Source organism: Coffea arabica, chromosome 2e, assembly GCF_036785885.1.
Source record: "Coffea arabica cultivar ET-39 chromosome 2e, Coffea Arabica ET-39 HiFi, whole genome shotgun sequence".
NCBI classification, from domain to species: Eukaryota; Viridiplantae; Streptophyta; class Magnoliopsida; order Gentianales; family Rubiaceae; genus Coffea; species Coffea arabica.
In genome coordinates, this window is record NC_092313.1 from 63,071,349 (window position 1) to 63,086,210 (window position 14,862).

Genomic DNA, 14,862 nt, shown 5'->3' on the forward strand with positions numbered 1-14,862 from the left:
GAGATTGGTTTGTTTGTTGGATGTCGGGTTGCAAACGAATCAAGTCAAACTCAAGTCATTTGTATATAGGTTTATGAGCTCGTCGAGCTATGCAAAATTACATAAATACCCCTAATTGTATACCTAATTACTAAATTAGAAACTAAATATTAAGTTCTAAATTTCCAAGAAACACAAGACGCAAACGTAACTTCTATTCTTCTTCTCCATGTTCCTCATTCCTCATTCTCCCAAATCAAAAGCAAATCCTAGCCACTACCACCGTCACCACTAGTCAGCCGTTACCACCACCACCATTGCCGTCTTTCAATTGAAAACCACCTTTCTCCCTGAGTCCCCATTTGTTGGCCAGCTTTAGAAGCAGCTGCGGTAGGCATTTCATTAGCTCCATTGGTGGAGGTAAAGCGAATAAGAGCTGTTGTGCGGTTGTGAGGTTACCCATCACTCTTCTTCCTTTATTTTCTATTTATGTTGTTGTATAATGACTCTTGGTGGTAGAATAAAGATGACCAATAGTAATCTTAGCTTGTGTCACAATAATAATTCTATTTATGCATGACTCTAGTTGCAGTGCTAGCTACTACTTTCTTTTTTTCAGCTGTCCAGTTCATAGACTTGTAGCTCAACAATTTGTCCTAATTACTTATTGAATGCTTTAATACTTTAAACAACATGGCCTATTTGTATTCTAAATTGGAAGCGACAACGGTAGTGTTTTACTTTTCCTTCAAATGCATTTTATGGATTAGTCCTTAACAGCATAACTCAACATGGCTTTACTATTATTTAATAATATTATTGCTATTCATTTTTTTTCTTTCATTTCTATTGTGCTATTCCTTGTCCTGTATTTCCATAAAATTAGTCAGCTTTCATTACTATCACTATTTCATCTAATTTTGGTAAACTAGCTGGATGTATAGATGCAATACATTATCTAATAATTATTTAATAATCTAGAACCATTAACTTGGAAATTTCCCTTGTTTGAAATTTCTTTATGTGTTTTACTTCAATTGTTTAATTCAAACCAGATTTGTTCCAAAGACTAAAACTCGAACCTGATCCTATGTTGATAGTTGCATGTATTAGTCTCCCCTTTAATTAACTCTTACTACTAATCATTTTTATTTTCCATGCAATGTAGGTGGTTTACTTCATATTTTAAAGTTTCAGGTGCTAACAATTTGATGTAACCAAGGATACTAAACAATATGTCCAAGTTCCTTGTTTGATTTTATTGTACACTTTTGGGAAGAATTTTCTAAAAAATGGAGTCTGGTTTCATTTTGTTGGTTCAAGGATACGTATTTATGTATATACACACACAGATACATACACACATGTATATATGTACATACATAAATGCATATACATACATACATACATACATGTTTGTAGATATATACTTGTTTCTTTTGTCTCCTCTATCTTTTTGTCATTTTTTCATCTCTGTCATTGTCATATCATAATTAAATTTTTTCTGATACATACATACACACACACATATACATACATAATTACATAGAGGCGCACGCACATGCGCACACACACACACACATATATATATGTATATAAACATATCCCTATGTTTTTTAGTTTGTAAATTTCAATAAGTTGCAAATTTTAGAAGGTACAAAGCTTTAGTTATTCAAAATACTCCTAAGTAGGATTAACATACAAACTTTCTTAAGTTTGTGAAAACAAATCACAACACTCATTGTAGACACCAAAATTTTAATTTTCATTTGTGCTCCTTATTTTTTGCTAAAATATTTATTTGCCTATTGATTATTTATTTCATATATGCTAATGTGAGTTTTGCTATTGAAAGAAAAGGGATGAAAAGGAAAAATCCTAACAAAACTCACACATCCTAATCATTTCTTTTTCAACTAATATACTATTAACCTAACCTTATACTCCACATCCCATCCCTCTTCCTCTTTTTTTTTGTACAAAATTCATCATCTCACATACCAACTTCATTGACTTCCTCTCTCTCTTTCTCAAGAATAAGAAAAAAAAACAACACACACACACACTCTCTCATACGAACTCTTTCTTTCAATTCACTCTATACACACAACATTGCACCATACACATTCTCTTCAATTCCCCCACAACTCTCGACTCTCAATCTCACAAACACACACTAATCAACACAAACCCTCCCAAGACACACACACAACTCTTGAGTCTCTCTTCTCTAGTGATACACATGACAAAAAGGGGCATTATTGCAAGAGAAATGAGCAAAGGTGTCGTGTGGAACCACAAATCTCTTCATCAACTTCTCCATACTTGGGTACGAATGTTACTAATTGAGGTCATCTCTCACTTGGCATAATTGTCTATTGATGTTTCTTGTTTCTTTCTTGGTAAAAATTTGAAGCTTTTCTACTTTGGATGATTAAGTAGTATATGATGAATACTTGACTACAAAATTTGTATTTGGCTCTGGAAGTTTGCGAATGACTATACTTGGCTAGTTAAATTGCTTATGAGTTTCATGATGATGCTTAGTATTTAATTTTCAGTTTCAAAGCTTGGAAACAACAAATGGTTTTCATAAAAAAAATTTAATTTTTTCATATGAAGTTATGATTTTGTGGCTGTTTCTTGTAGATTGAGTGGTTGTTTTGAGTTTTCCATATTGTAAGGAGCATGTTGGTGCATTTTTTGTAATTTATTGGATTTGATTCTAGTGATTTTGGAAGAGCGAAATCGAATTGTTTTTTGTCAATTTCATCACTTTTTAATCATTTTTTGTAAAAACTAAGGTTGACGAGTGATCTATGCGAAAATCGGAGTTCGGAGTGGTATTTTGGTGCATTTTGACGACTAGTAGCCGGCAGTGATCTAGTGACGGCGCCACCACCGGCGTTGCCAAGGCTGCCAACAAGAAGTTGCAGGTGTGGCCGAAGGTGAGGAAGTCGAGGACAAATAAAAAAAAGGGAAAAGACAAGAAAAAGGAAGAGAAAAAGAAAGGAGTGGGCTTGTGTTTACTTTTTGGTGTGGGTTCATAGTTAGGATTTGGGGTGTTCAAAGTACATATGTTTATTGTTTTTAGTAAACTTGGGCTTTTTATTAGGCCAATTCATTTTTAATAAAATAATTTGCATTTGTTTCTACCTAAATATTAAAATGGCCCAAAATTATTTGATTGTATTTTCGTCAAATCAAAATCAAAATTTGCAATTTAGCTCCCAAACTTTTAAGTAAATTTATTATAGACCAAAACTTTAGATTTATTTCATTTAGGCCCTTATTTTAATTATATTTTGACCCATAAACTTTGTTTTTATTGAATTTTGATCCTTAATCTTTTCTAAAATTATATTTTTGGCCCCAAAACTTTCTAATTTTATAATTTAGTCCCTAGTTGCCTTTTGATTTCTCAATTATAATAATTTTTTTCTTTAATTGCTAATTATGTTATTCTTGAGTGCATTTAACTTGTAATTTTGGGATTTTTAAGTTTCTTTGTGTGTTTGACATGATAATGAGAATTTAGTACGTTTTTTATATTCTCTTTTAAAGTATCTTGGATTAATCTTCTAGTTGATTTTTGAGCATGAATAGAGTAATCTTCTCTCATTATAGTCCACTTCTTCAAAAGTGAGGTACATGCATTACCCTCTAAATTTCGATTATGTGCTTTTATATGCTCCTACGTACTCTTACGTGTTTATATATTTATGTGTTTTTCTTTATTTATTCATTTTAAGTTTCTATTCATTTTTTATGTTTATTGAATTTATATTTTATAACTATTTGAAGAGTATTCGAATACCTAAGGTGTAATAGATAGGTTATATTTTCCTTTTCACAAAAAATTGTAATTAGATAGACAATTATAATAAATAGATTAGATAGGTTCATCTTCCATATTTCCCCATTTTATATTGTAGTTAGGTCACTCTAATTGTAATTGATAGGTTAGTTATGTTTTTTTTCTCTTGTGCTCCCCTATTTTAGATTGTAATTAAGTTCTCCGACGTAATAGATAAGTTTTGTATGTTTATGTAGTTTATGTGTTTTACTTCTTTTCCTTAAGATTTGGCATCTTGATATTATACTTATGTGCTATGTGTGCTATGTGTGCTATGTGCTAATATGTATTTATTTGTTTTAATTATGTTTTATTGTTATAAATAATAAGTGTATGATGTCACCACGTTAGTCCAATGCTAGTTGTGGTTTTTTCTTACTTCCTTACTAGTCCAATGCTAGTGAGAATCTATAGAAATGGACTAGTTCTAGACTTGTAGGCTCTATCTATGCGTTAGATTCATTCTTTGTGTCATTTATTACATTTTCATGCATTTTTTTTATTTTAGGCTATTTTTCTCATTTGTGTGATATTTTCTCTTATATTATCCCCTTATCCTTATATGCGTGAATTGTATCATTTAAATTTGCATTTCATTTAGAAAATTAGGAAAGTAAGTGAGTTCATTTGCTTACCTAGGTTAGAATAGTCATCTTTCGAATATGGAAAATGGGCGAGTATGGCTTTCTTAACCTTAATCCGCTACTACCCCTCTATAAGAAGAAAATTGTGTCACGAGTTTTAGGGTTTGTTTGGCAAATAAGTTTTTGACCAAGTTTGTCTTCTACCAGTTTTTCAACAACTTTAATTATAGTAATCTCAAAAAAATTTTCAAAATTTTTAAACTACATAATTCAAAATATCAAAAACACACAAAAAAAATTTTCCTTCCTCTTTTCTTCTTCTTCCTTCCCCATATCAACCCACCACCACCTCCGATCACCTCTTCCAATGCCGGCCATCCCTTCCGGCGCTGGCACTGGCGCCGACAGAGGTAAGTTTTTTTTCTCTCTCTTCCCCCTCTCCCTCTTCCTCCCTCCCCTCTATGTACATAGGAAATCAAAGACAAACAAAAGAATATTTAACTATTATACAAATTAAAGAAGCGAACACAACTTTGAATGCCCACATCGATAGTAAATAGAATGGTATAAAGTCTAATTTTTACATTTTTCTTTATGTGTTGCCTTTATTATGAAAAATATCTCATTCTTAGTAATTGTCTATTGAACTTTTATTTTACATTTAGCATGTTTATTTAATATAACATTTATTTTCGCTATTATACCTTTGATGATTTGGCCCTCCCAAACTTTGGCCTCCCCTCCCCTCCCCAAACTAAAACTCTAGGTTGTCACTAGCAACCAGAGTTTCTTATTGTCGTATAAAAATTAAATTTCTTTTTTAATTCATGACATGACAAAAAGAAGAAATAATCTCCATCAATCTAATGACATAATTTTGACTGTAACAAAAAAGGTAAGTTATCATAAAAAAAGGAATAGTTATTAAACATAAACATTTAAAAAAACTTTAAAATAAAATGCAATTTTTTTACTTTCACAAGAAATCTAAGTCATCAAAAAATCATAAAGGAACGGTAAATTAAACATAAACATAAAAAAATTTAAAATAAAATGCAGTTTTCTCTTCTTTTTGTTATGAATGAAAAAAAAAAGATGCAAGTTTCATGATGTCTTTTGATGTGATTGACTCTTTACAACTTTTTTCCCTTTTTTGGGACAAGAAATGAACTTTATGCTATTTTTAAGAAATATTTAAATTTTGTTTTTAGTTCCTAAACTTTATGATTCAAAGTCATTTTATATAATTTTCATACAAACAAACGAAGAAACTTATATTGTTTATGCCCTAGGAGTTGGGATTTCTTGGTTCAAATCTTTCTTTCATTTTCTTAAATTCCACTCCTTTCATGCTAAAAAGGAAAAAACCAAAAAGAAAGAAACTTGTATTTCCTACATTACATTTTTGTTATCACACTATTTAAGAAAAAAAAAGGCTATAGTTTTTCTTATTTTATTTTCTCTAAATTTCCAAAAAAGTTTTTTTGAAATATTATTTTTCCTAAATTAGACAAAATATGAACCCTAAATACATCTACAGATTGCGCTTAGAAATATACATTAGATAAAACAAATTGAGTTAGAGTTTCCCACGACTCATGATTTTTTAGATAAATAAATTCTTTTTTATTTATCAAAATATTTGAATCAAATGACTTTGTCATTAAATTTGAAATATATATAAAGTAATTATAGGTTAAAAACAAAAAAGCCCCCTATGGTATATCTAATACACAGAAAAGCCCTTCGTGGTTTCAAAACATACAAAATGACACCTTATGTTTTGAACTAAATTATAAACTCACAGAATTCGTTAAACTTAATGGAATCCGCTAAATTTAACGGAAAACTTAACAGAATCCGGTAAATTTAACAGTAAACTTAACGGAATCATAAGTTTAACGGTAAACTTAACGGAATCCGATAAGTTTAACGGTAAACTTAACGGAATCCGATAAGTTTAACGGTCGAGACCGTCATTTTCGTTAAATTTAACGAATTCTATTAGTTTACAATTTAGTTCAAAACATGAGGTGTCGTTTTATATGTTTTGAAACCACGGGGACTTTTCTGTGTATTAGGTATACTATAGGGGGCTTTTTTATTTTTAACCCAGTAATTATCAATGATTTAAATTAGCACACATCTAAGTGCTCCAAGGTGACTAGCTCAATATGCAATTCAATATTGTCGATTTCAATTGTTACAAATAAAAATAAGAAATCATATATTATACAAAGATGATTGTTAGCTCTTACTAAAAGAAGTTAACAAACTAAGAAAAATATTTTGGCTTCAAAACCCTAGGAGTAAATCTTTGGTATTAACAGAGTCAAAACAAGAAAAATACAAAACTAGTTGTTCATATTATGACTACAAAACATGATCATACTTTTCTTGAATTTGTATCAATTTTGTCTCAAACTTTGACTAATTTCTTCTCATATCCAATGAAGAATTTTCATCTAAGAATATATAGGATGACACCTGGAAGTTTCTCCATATTTAAGATTTAATACATTGACTAGTGTTAATACCAGAGTAATTATTATCCTTTTACGATATGACAAGATTATCCTCCCATGCCAATATGCTTAAATCCTTTCTTATCACATTTACCGTATTAATAATAATAACAAAGAGAGTAAACCTCACATATAAGGAAGGAGGTCCTTTAATTAATGTTGCAAATAAAAGGAAATTGGTATGAATAAATCTAATTTTAAGTGTCAAACATAGTAATTGTTACCATATTTATTATATATGTGCTGTTTTTGACATCTTCGATGTCCAAATTCTAGATGTTAATAGCTAAATCCAAGTATAAAGAAGAGAAAATTCATATTAGATAAGTTAAAAGTTTAAATGTTCTTATCTTTTACAAATATATACACATGATCATAATCAACAAATACATGTGATCATATTCAATAACTAATAATTTTAGTACTCAAAACTCAATTTAAGGCAGAGGTTCTTTTCCAATCATAAAATAATACTTGGGCAGCAACAAATATAGACTGTGAATTTGTTGTAACACTTCAAAGTCTTTCGAACACGAATTCAAAGTGAAACAACTCATAGTAATTGCTGGCTCTCCTTCTCACTTAAATGTCAAAGTAGACTCCATCTCAACATAGTTCTTCTCCTTAATATTATTTACCCAGAAATTGGTATTTGCTCAAAAATCATCTTGTGAGAAGTAATGAAAATGTAATATTTAGGATACAATATTGTATAAGAAGTAATGAAAGAAAATTGAATATTTACATATTACATTGCCAAAAAAATTTTTACTCATCGATCACCTTAGTTATTTAATACACACCTAAATTACTTTAGTATCTATGTTCTCAACTATACTCATGACTACTTTATTTTTTTACAATTGGGGGATGCTGGTAAGGAGAATAAAAGCACATGCTTCGACAAGCGTATACAAATAAACGGTTGATAAGGATAAACATAAAATCAAACAATAGAATTTCATGAACATGCCATATGGATCACCCTAAAAACTTCATTTGAAATAATTATTTTCGACATCTAAGAAGAGGACTATGATTGTAAAACATGAAACAATTAACTTGATCAAATAAACAATGAAAGTTAGTTATATATCTCAAAACTATATTAAAACTCAAAATCAAATAGGAGATCCACAGATACAAAACATACAAGCTATTATTTAAGTGAACTTACATATAAAAAACAATTTCAATACACTATATCCAAATCAATAATACCCAAAACTAAAAAGTGACATGATATCAACATAAGAATTGCATATGCATACACAATTAACTAACCACACAACATGCAATCTTGAGAAAAAGCTGCTACAAAAAAATTAAAAAGATCATGATATCAAACTAATAGAAATGAAATCCTAAATCAAAGTTATAAAGAACGTCATCCGATTATGTCTTGCTAAAAAAGAAAACGAATAATCATAACTTGAGAAAAATGCTTAGTAGTTAGGGGAGGACGCTTAGAGAGTTCCCCACAATCAAATTTAAGGTTTGAATCTTGTACTTGACAGTTAGGGGTGAAAAGGGTATAGGCAGAGGTAGGAGGGTAAAAAAAATGCAATTGAGATCTCTTTTAATGTCAATTTTGAAAAGAAAAAAACTTGAGAAAAAGGAAGCAATTAGCCCTAGTAGGGAATTCAAAAGAAGATTTTGAAAGTATTAGTTGATGAGAAGGCAAAGTGGTGGAACAAGCCAGAAAAGATGAAATAAGCAAATGGATTTGTGAACACCAATCTCTATCATAGTTGAAACTTAAACAATACCCATATTTCTCATAACCAAAATTTTCATAAGTTCCAACCTAGTTAGATATTATACAGAAAAAAGAAAATCAATATACATATACATAACTCCTTCTTTTAGTTTGTAGGATAAATAACATAAACACCTAGATAATACTTTATGTTATAAGATTTTTTTTTTATATAAACACTTTTTTTACTTTGCAGCTATAAAATATTTAGCTGCACAATAGGCAATACATACATGATAATATTATATATTTCTTCGGGTATGAAATCTATAAAGTAACAAAAGATTACTTTTGGGACTACTATAGTTTAAAAAGATATTTCTTTTTCTTCAAGTAATAAAAATTATATTTTTATATATTAAAACTTCATACTAAAGACGGGCTTTTTTTGAAAATAATGAGAAATAGTTTCTTTAAGGAGAATTCATTCCATATGGATTTAAAATCTAGAATCATGATATATTTATAAATATGACTAATGAAATGGAACATTTAAAGGTAATTGTAAAGCACAAACAAGATTGACATTTTTTTAATTAAATATAAACAATTGGATCATATTTTCTTCTTTAGTTCTTTGGGTATCTTCTTTGACACTTAAAATAGGGATGGAAGGTATGGGCCCTAAAAAAAAGTGAAGGCATAGATTTTTAGAAAATATCTCTTCTTATGATACTCATTTCTTTCAATCTTTTTCATTGCAATAATGTTGATTGCAAGGACCTTCCTAATTTTGCAAAAAGAAAAAATTCTTACTTTCTAATGTTGTAGCAAAAACATGTTTAGCAGTCAAATAGACCAAAATATTATACTAAGAAAATGGAAATGTGACAAATGTTGTAGCTTTAAAAGTTACATACTACTTTTAGCCATTAATTTTAAAAATTTTTCGTTATTCCAACTCTTTGTTCCTATAGTTTGAGTACTTCCACCCCATAATTTTAAGACACTTTCCCAAGTATTTAAATTCTTAAATGATAGAAGTAATGATTGAATGAGTTATATATATAAATATATATATATATATGTTGCTTTCAAAGTTATAGCAATCATGCTACTAAAATCTCATTACATTATTTGTGATTCTCTTCAACTTATACCTTACTGTAATTAGTTGGTTGGAGATATAAAATTGAGTAGAACTGTAATAATATTAATATCAACATTGAAGCCATCGCTATTTTTATTTTATATATTTTGCTCATTGAAAATGGTTATACTGGTTAGATACCACTATCATAAATTATAAGTATTTGGTGATGATTTTGACTTTAATGTTGATATAGAGTTCAATATTTTTATAGGTGCTACCACTGTTACTTTTTTTTTTCTTATCCTATTGGATCGTTTTTGCCTGTCAAAACTTCATGTGGTGGATTAAACAATGTTATGAAACTATCTTTTTCTTTGGTACTACTAGAAAGATGTTACATATCAGATTTGTCAATTATACACTAAATGAATCCTATAGAGTATCTTACGACCATCTCAATTTAATTATAAGTAAAATTTTGTATAGAGATGTTGACATAATTTGGATTTGAGACATAGATCCTTAAATTTTACTACAAAATCACTAAAATTAATAACTTTTAAATTGACTTCCCATCATATAATCAATTCCTTTACTTAAAGTCAATCATAATATGTTATTTTATTTTTTTACAGCACTAATGCTGACTATAAGAATCTTCTTGACTTCACAAGAAATTTTCAAAAAATATGCAATATCTCATTTTAACTATGATGATAATGATAGGTTTGATATGAAAATATACTAGAATGTTGCATTATTTATAATCCTCTTCTAGTTGTAGCCTATATCAATACCATCATCCATTAGTTGTCATAATCTGAATATAATAAGTACAAAAAAAGACTTAAGAAATAGAGATGAAACAATTTGCATATTTGGTGCCAAAATTAATTTTGTAATCTCATAGATCCCTTTAAAATTTATTCTAAACTCTTTAGTCTGTAAACTATTTTGAAATCTCATGAAGGTTTCTAAAATTTTATTATAAATTTCTTGGTACATAATTTTTTTTTATTTAGACTAAAATAGTCTTCTAAAGAGTAAGAGTATGCTTTTCCAACAAAAAGAAAACATAAAAATAATATAAAACTCATTTTCATGCATTTGCATATTCACGATAATAAAATGCTTAATCTATATTCTCAACAACGAATTTTAAATGAATTTGGCCACTATGACAGAGAAAATAATAAACAACAAAAAATTGATTGCATATTATTTAACTGTATTTATTCGTTCTTAATACTCAATTTAACTGGTTGAGACATATCTCATTAATAAATTCTTTATCAAATATATTTTTTTTAGGATTAATTTTCTATACGTTGACAGTGTATATACTTTCACCATTAGATACTTGACACATAAGCCGAATTTGAATTTAAAACTCAAATTTTGTACATGTGTCATATATCCAACCGTGATAGTGTGTACACCGTTAGTGTATATAAGATTTACTCTTTTTCTTATAAGTCAAATGAATCTAATAAGTATGGGATACTATTTTGTTGACTAAAATTATTTTCATTGCTCAAAAGAGAAGCAATCTTGAGAAGTAATTTTAGGATTGCTCTAATAATTTCTATACTCTCTTCTCTATTTTCATTAATCATGTACAACTTCATATTTTTTTCTTTTCTCTTTTGACTGGAAAATTATAAATGCTTGCATAAATAATTATTTTAGTTTGCATAAATGTCTTCTCTTAAACTTAAGAATGAATTAGGGATTAATAAATTTAGAGGACCTTTGTAAGATTTCAAAATTGGTTTAGTGACTAAATATGTAAGTGGCTTGATAGAAATACATTTCCAAGGTCTCTTTGTAAAAGTACCAATACATTTTCCAATCCTTTTATTCTTCTTGATAAAGAGAAAATCTTCTAACAAATGTTTTAACATCCTAAGCAAATACCAAAATTTTGTTTCGTCTCAACTCTTATTTAAAGTCTTACTCTAATGACTCTTCTTAGGGTAATAGAATCTGTTAGCTAGGAGTTCAAAGATTTATAGTGTGAGGACCAGAAATTTCGTTTTCTACGTTTTTGTTCATTTAACTTACTTGTCTTGAGTTTGTGGTTGATTTAATGGTTGAGTCATGATTTTTATTCCCTTGCCTTATTTAACTTGGTGCATGTCGAGTTTCACAGCGCATTATACTAGTGTGACCAACTAGTGAGGTGTGTGCAATGAATTTGGAGGATTAGGAGGAGTTTTGTGCAAAAGAAATTATGTGACAAGGGGTATTAAGAGTTAATTGGAGGAGAGTTAGATATTATAGTGAATGAGAGACAAATGGATAGACATGAGTTCTTGCTTTGCTATTTGTCAAACATCCAAAGGCCCTTGACCAAGACCAAACTTTCTTCTTATCCAACCAAACTTTCATTTGTTCACCATTTTTCTTCTTTCTTGCTTAGTTTGGACGAAATTTTAGAGAGAAAATTGGGGGAGAAAGCACAAAAATTCTAGTCTTGATTCTTTTCCAAATTAGTGAGAAAACAAGTGGGAAAACAAGAGGGAAGACCCTTGAAGCAAGCTTGGAAGGGAATTCTTGGAGGAGTTCTTGGAGGAAGAAAACCATAATCACTTCTTGATTTGTTTCATCTTAGGTCTTGGGGAAAAGAGGTAAACTTGATAGAAAACCTATCTTTCTTCTCTTATCTTTGAATCTACTTGATGTATGATATCCTATAAGTTCAAAGGAATGCCTTTTATGGAGGATTCTCAAGTTATAAGTGAAAATTTCAGCTTTGGTGTATAATCTCTTCAGATGAATTTAAAGCTTTATCTATGTAACATTTTGATGGATTTCCTTACCTAGCATATGCACCATACACTTCATGATATGTTCATTTGATTGCTAGTGGTTTTGCCATGGAAATAGGGTGAAAAATTGGAGGTTTAACTAGAAGAACTTGGGGCAAGTTGTTGAACTTTTGCTTGGTTGGTCGTTTGAGAGAGGGAGAGTTATTTTGACTTGCTCATGCACATATTCTTGTTACTTTTGTCCAAAACACTTGTTAAACCATGATCTTTGCATATACTTTGGATTTCAGTTAAAACAAAGAAGTTCAAAAGAAAGGAAATGCTTTCTCTTCAAACCGTTTTATCATGCGAAAGTTCTAGTTTTGGTACATGTAGTACACAGCTTAGTCTAGCTTTCTATATGTGTGATTTTGACGGCTTTCCTTGCCAAGAAGATATGCCATAAGTCTCATGTTATGTTAGCCATGCTCTATTGTATTTTGCCAAAAAGATAAGGTTAAACTCGAAAGTTTAGATGGAGGAATTGAGGTTAAGAGTTGCTAAGTTTGCTTGGTTGACTGATAGAGCGAGAGAGAGCTTGAGTTTAAGTTTAGGGGACTTTTGCTTTACTCTTGCTTATGATCTTTCTCAAGACACTTGTTACAATCTTGTTCTATGCATGTGTGTTGGTTTTGAGCCAAAACAAGAGGTTTAAATGAAAGGAAATGAGTTTTCTCTGAACTGTTTTCTAGTTGAAATTTCTAGCTTTGCACCTTGAGAGTCTTGTCCTATTTTCTTTAAACTTTTGAGTATAATCGATGTCCTTGTGCTCCATATTCTCCTTGAAGTATTGTTTTAGCATGCACATGGGTTTTCCCCTGGATTTGACCCAGAAAACTGTGCACTTGTGAAAGTTGTATGGGGGTTAAACCTGCAAATTGCTTTGTTTGCTAAGTGAAGTGGCTAGACTCTTGATGTATGATATAACCACAGGACTTGAGAATGATCAAGAGAAAGAACCAAGGTTTGAAGTGGAAACACTGTGATCAATTGGTGAGTGTTCCAACTACATGCTAGGACTATGTGTTTTACTTAATTGATGCTTTATGTGACTTGATGCTCAAAATGGGACTTATTGCTCGAAATTGCTAGGGACACTGAATTGCTATTGCATAGGCGAGTGTGTACTTTATCGCACTTGATCTAACTTGACTGAACTCTTGATATCTTATTTATAAGTGAACAGATATACATGTGTAATATAACTGACCTGATATACATGTGACTTGTGGCTTGCTTGAAATGTTATCATGACGAAATTGTCGAGTACTTGAAATGCAACTGCTATCACTGCTTGAAACGCTTGAAATACTTAAAATACTAAACTCACTTGACTTGACCTTGGCTAGGTGAGTGTGTATTTTATTGCACTCGACCTTCGTGAACTTGAATTCCATGATCTTGAATGGGAACTTAAATGTGTATGTGCATGAATATAGGCCGGCTGTAGATTTTACGGCATCGATTGAACTAGGCCCTTCGTTAGAACCCTTATCCGAGACATTGAGTAAGTTAGATAGCCTTGGATTAATCATGCGTATGCATGAATGTAGGCTAGCAATGGCTGAACTGGGCCCTTCGTTGGAACCCCTATCTAGGCTGGACAACCTTGAGTTGCTCATGCGTTGCATGAATATACGCCTGATGTGTACTTTATAGCATCGATTGAACTAAACCCTTTGCTGGAACCCCTATCCGAGTAGGCTGGACAGCCTTGGGTAAAGGAAAGATTTCTAACCTGTTTTACAAGTGACCTGAACAAGCGAAAACTGTTTACAAGTGACAAGTGAAATACACTGTTTACCTGCAATACTTGAGCATTGGGTGACATCCAATGTCTCCACTCATGACTAACTTGAATATTGAGTACCTGAGATGGGATCCCAAATCCCATTGGCTAATTGGTCGAATCGAGCTGGCAAGGGTTTGGTTGAGAAGATTGACGAACCATGGATACTGTTTATCTTTGGAGTTCGGGACCGGTACAGGGGGATGATCGGAGGAACGGGACTGGAGACAAGTGGTGATCTACGGACATTATAATTCCATGGTTGACGGAGTGTCAGCGGATCCCGGACAAGCTACTGTGAAACTTGCTCCTGAGAGCAGACTATCTCCTTTTATGTAAATGTGTTCTTTACTATACATTATTGCATGATCTATCTGGTTATTACCTGCTTCCCGAAATAATGTGAATGTTATCTATCTGCTAGTTTGCTTGCATGTTTTTTTGGAGGTTCACTGGGTTTTTAACTCATTCCTTTAGCTATTTTCCTTAACATGGGGTTGTGACTTGAGAGTGGAAATCGAAGAAGG

At 30.8% G+C, this 14,862-nt stretch overlaps 1 long non-coding RNA gene across 1 annotated transcript; it reads left to right on the forward strand.

Annotated features, from left to right (window-relative positions):
* The first annotated feature begins 1,971 nt into the window (after positions 1–1,971).
* Positions 1,972–4,031, forward strand: LOC140037328 (uncharacterized). The gene is made up of 2 exons (XR_011841252.1): positions 1,972–2,308; positions 2,784–4,031. It is a non-coding gene; the product is annotated as an uncharacterized lncRNA (long non-coding RNA).
* Positions 4,032–14,862: the final 10,831 nt, after the last annotated feature.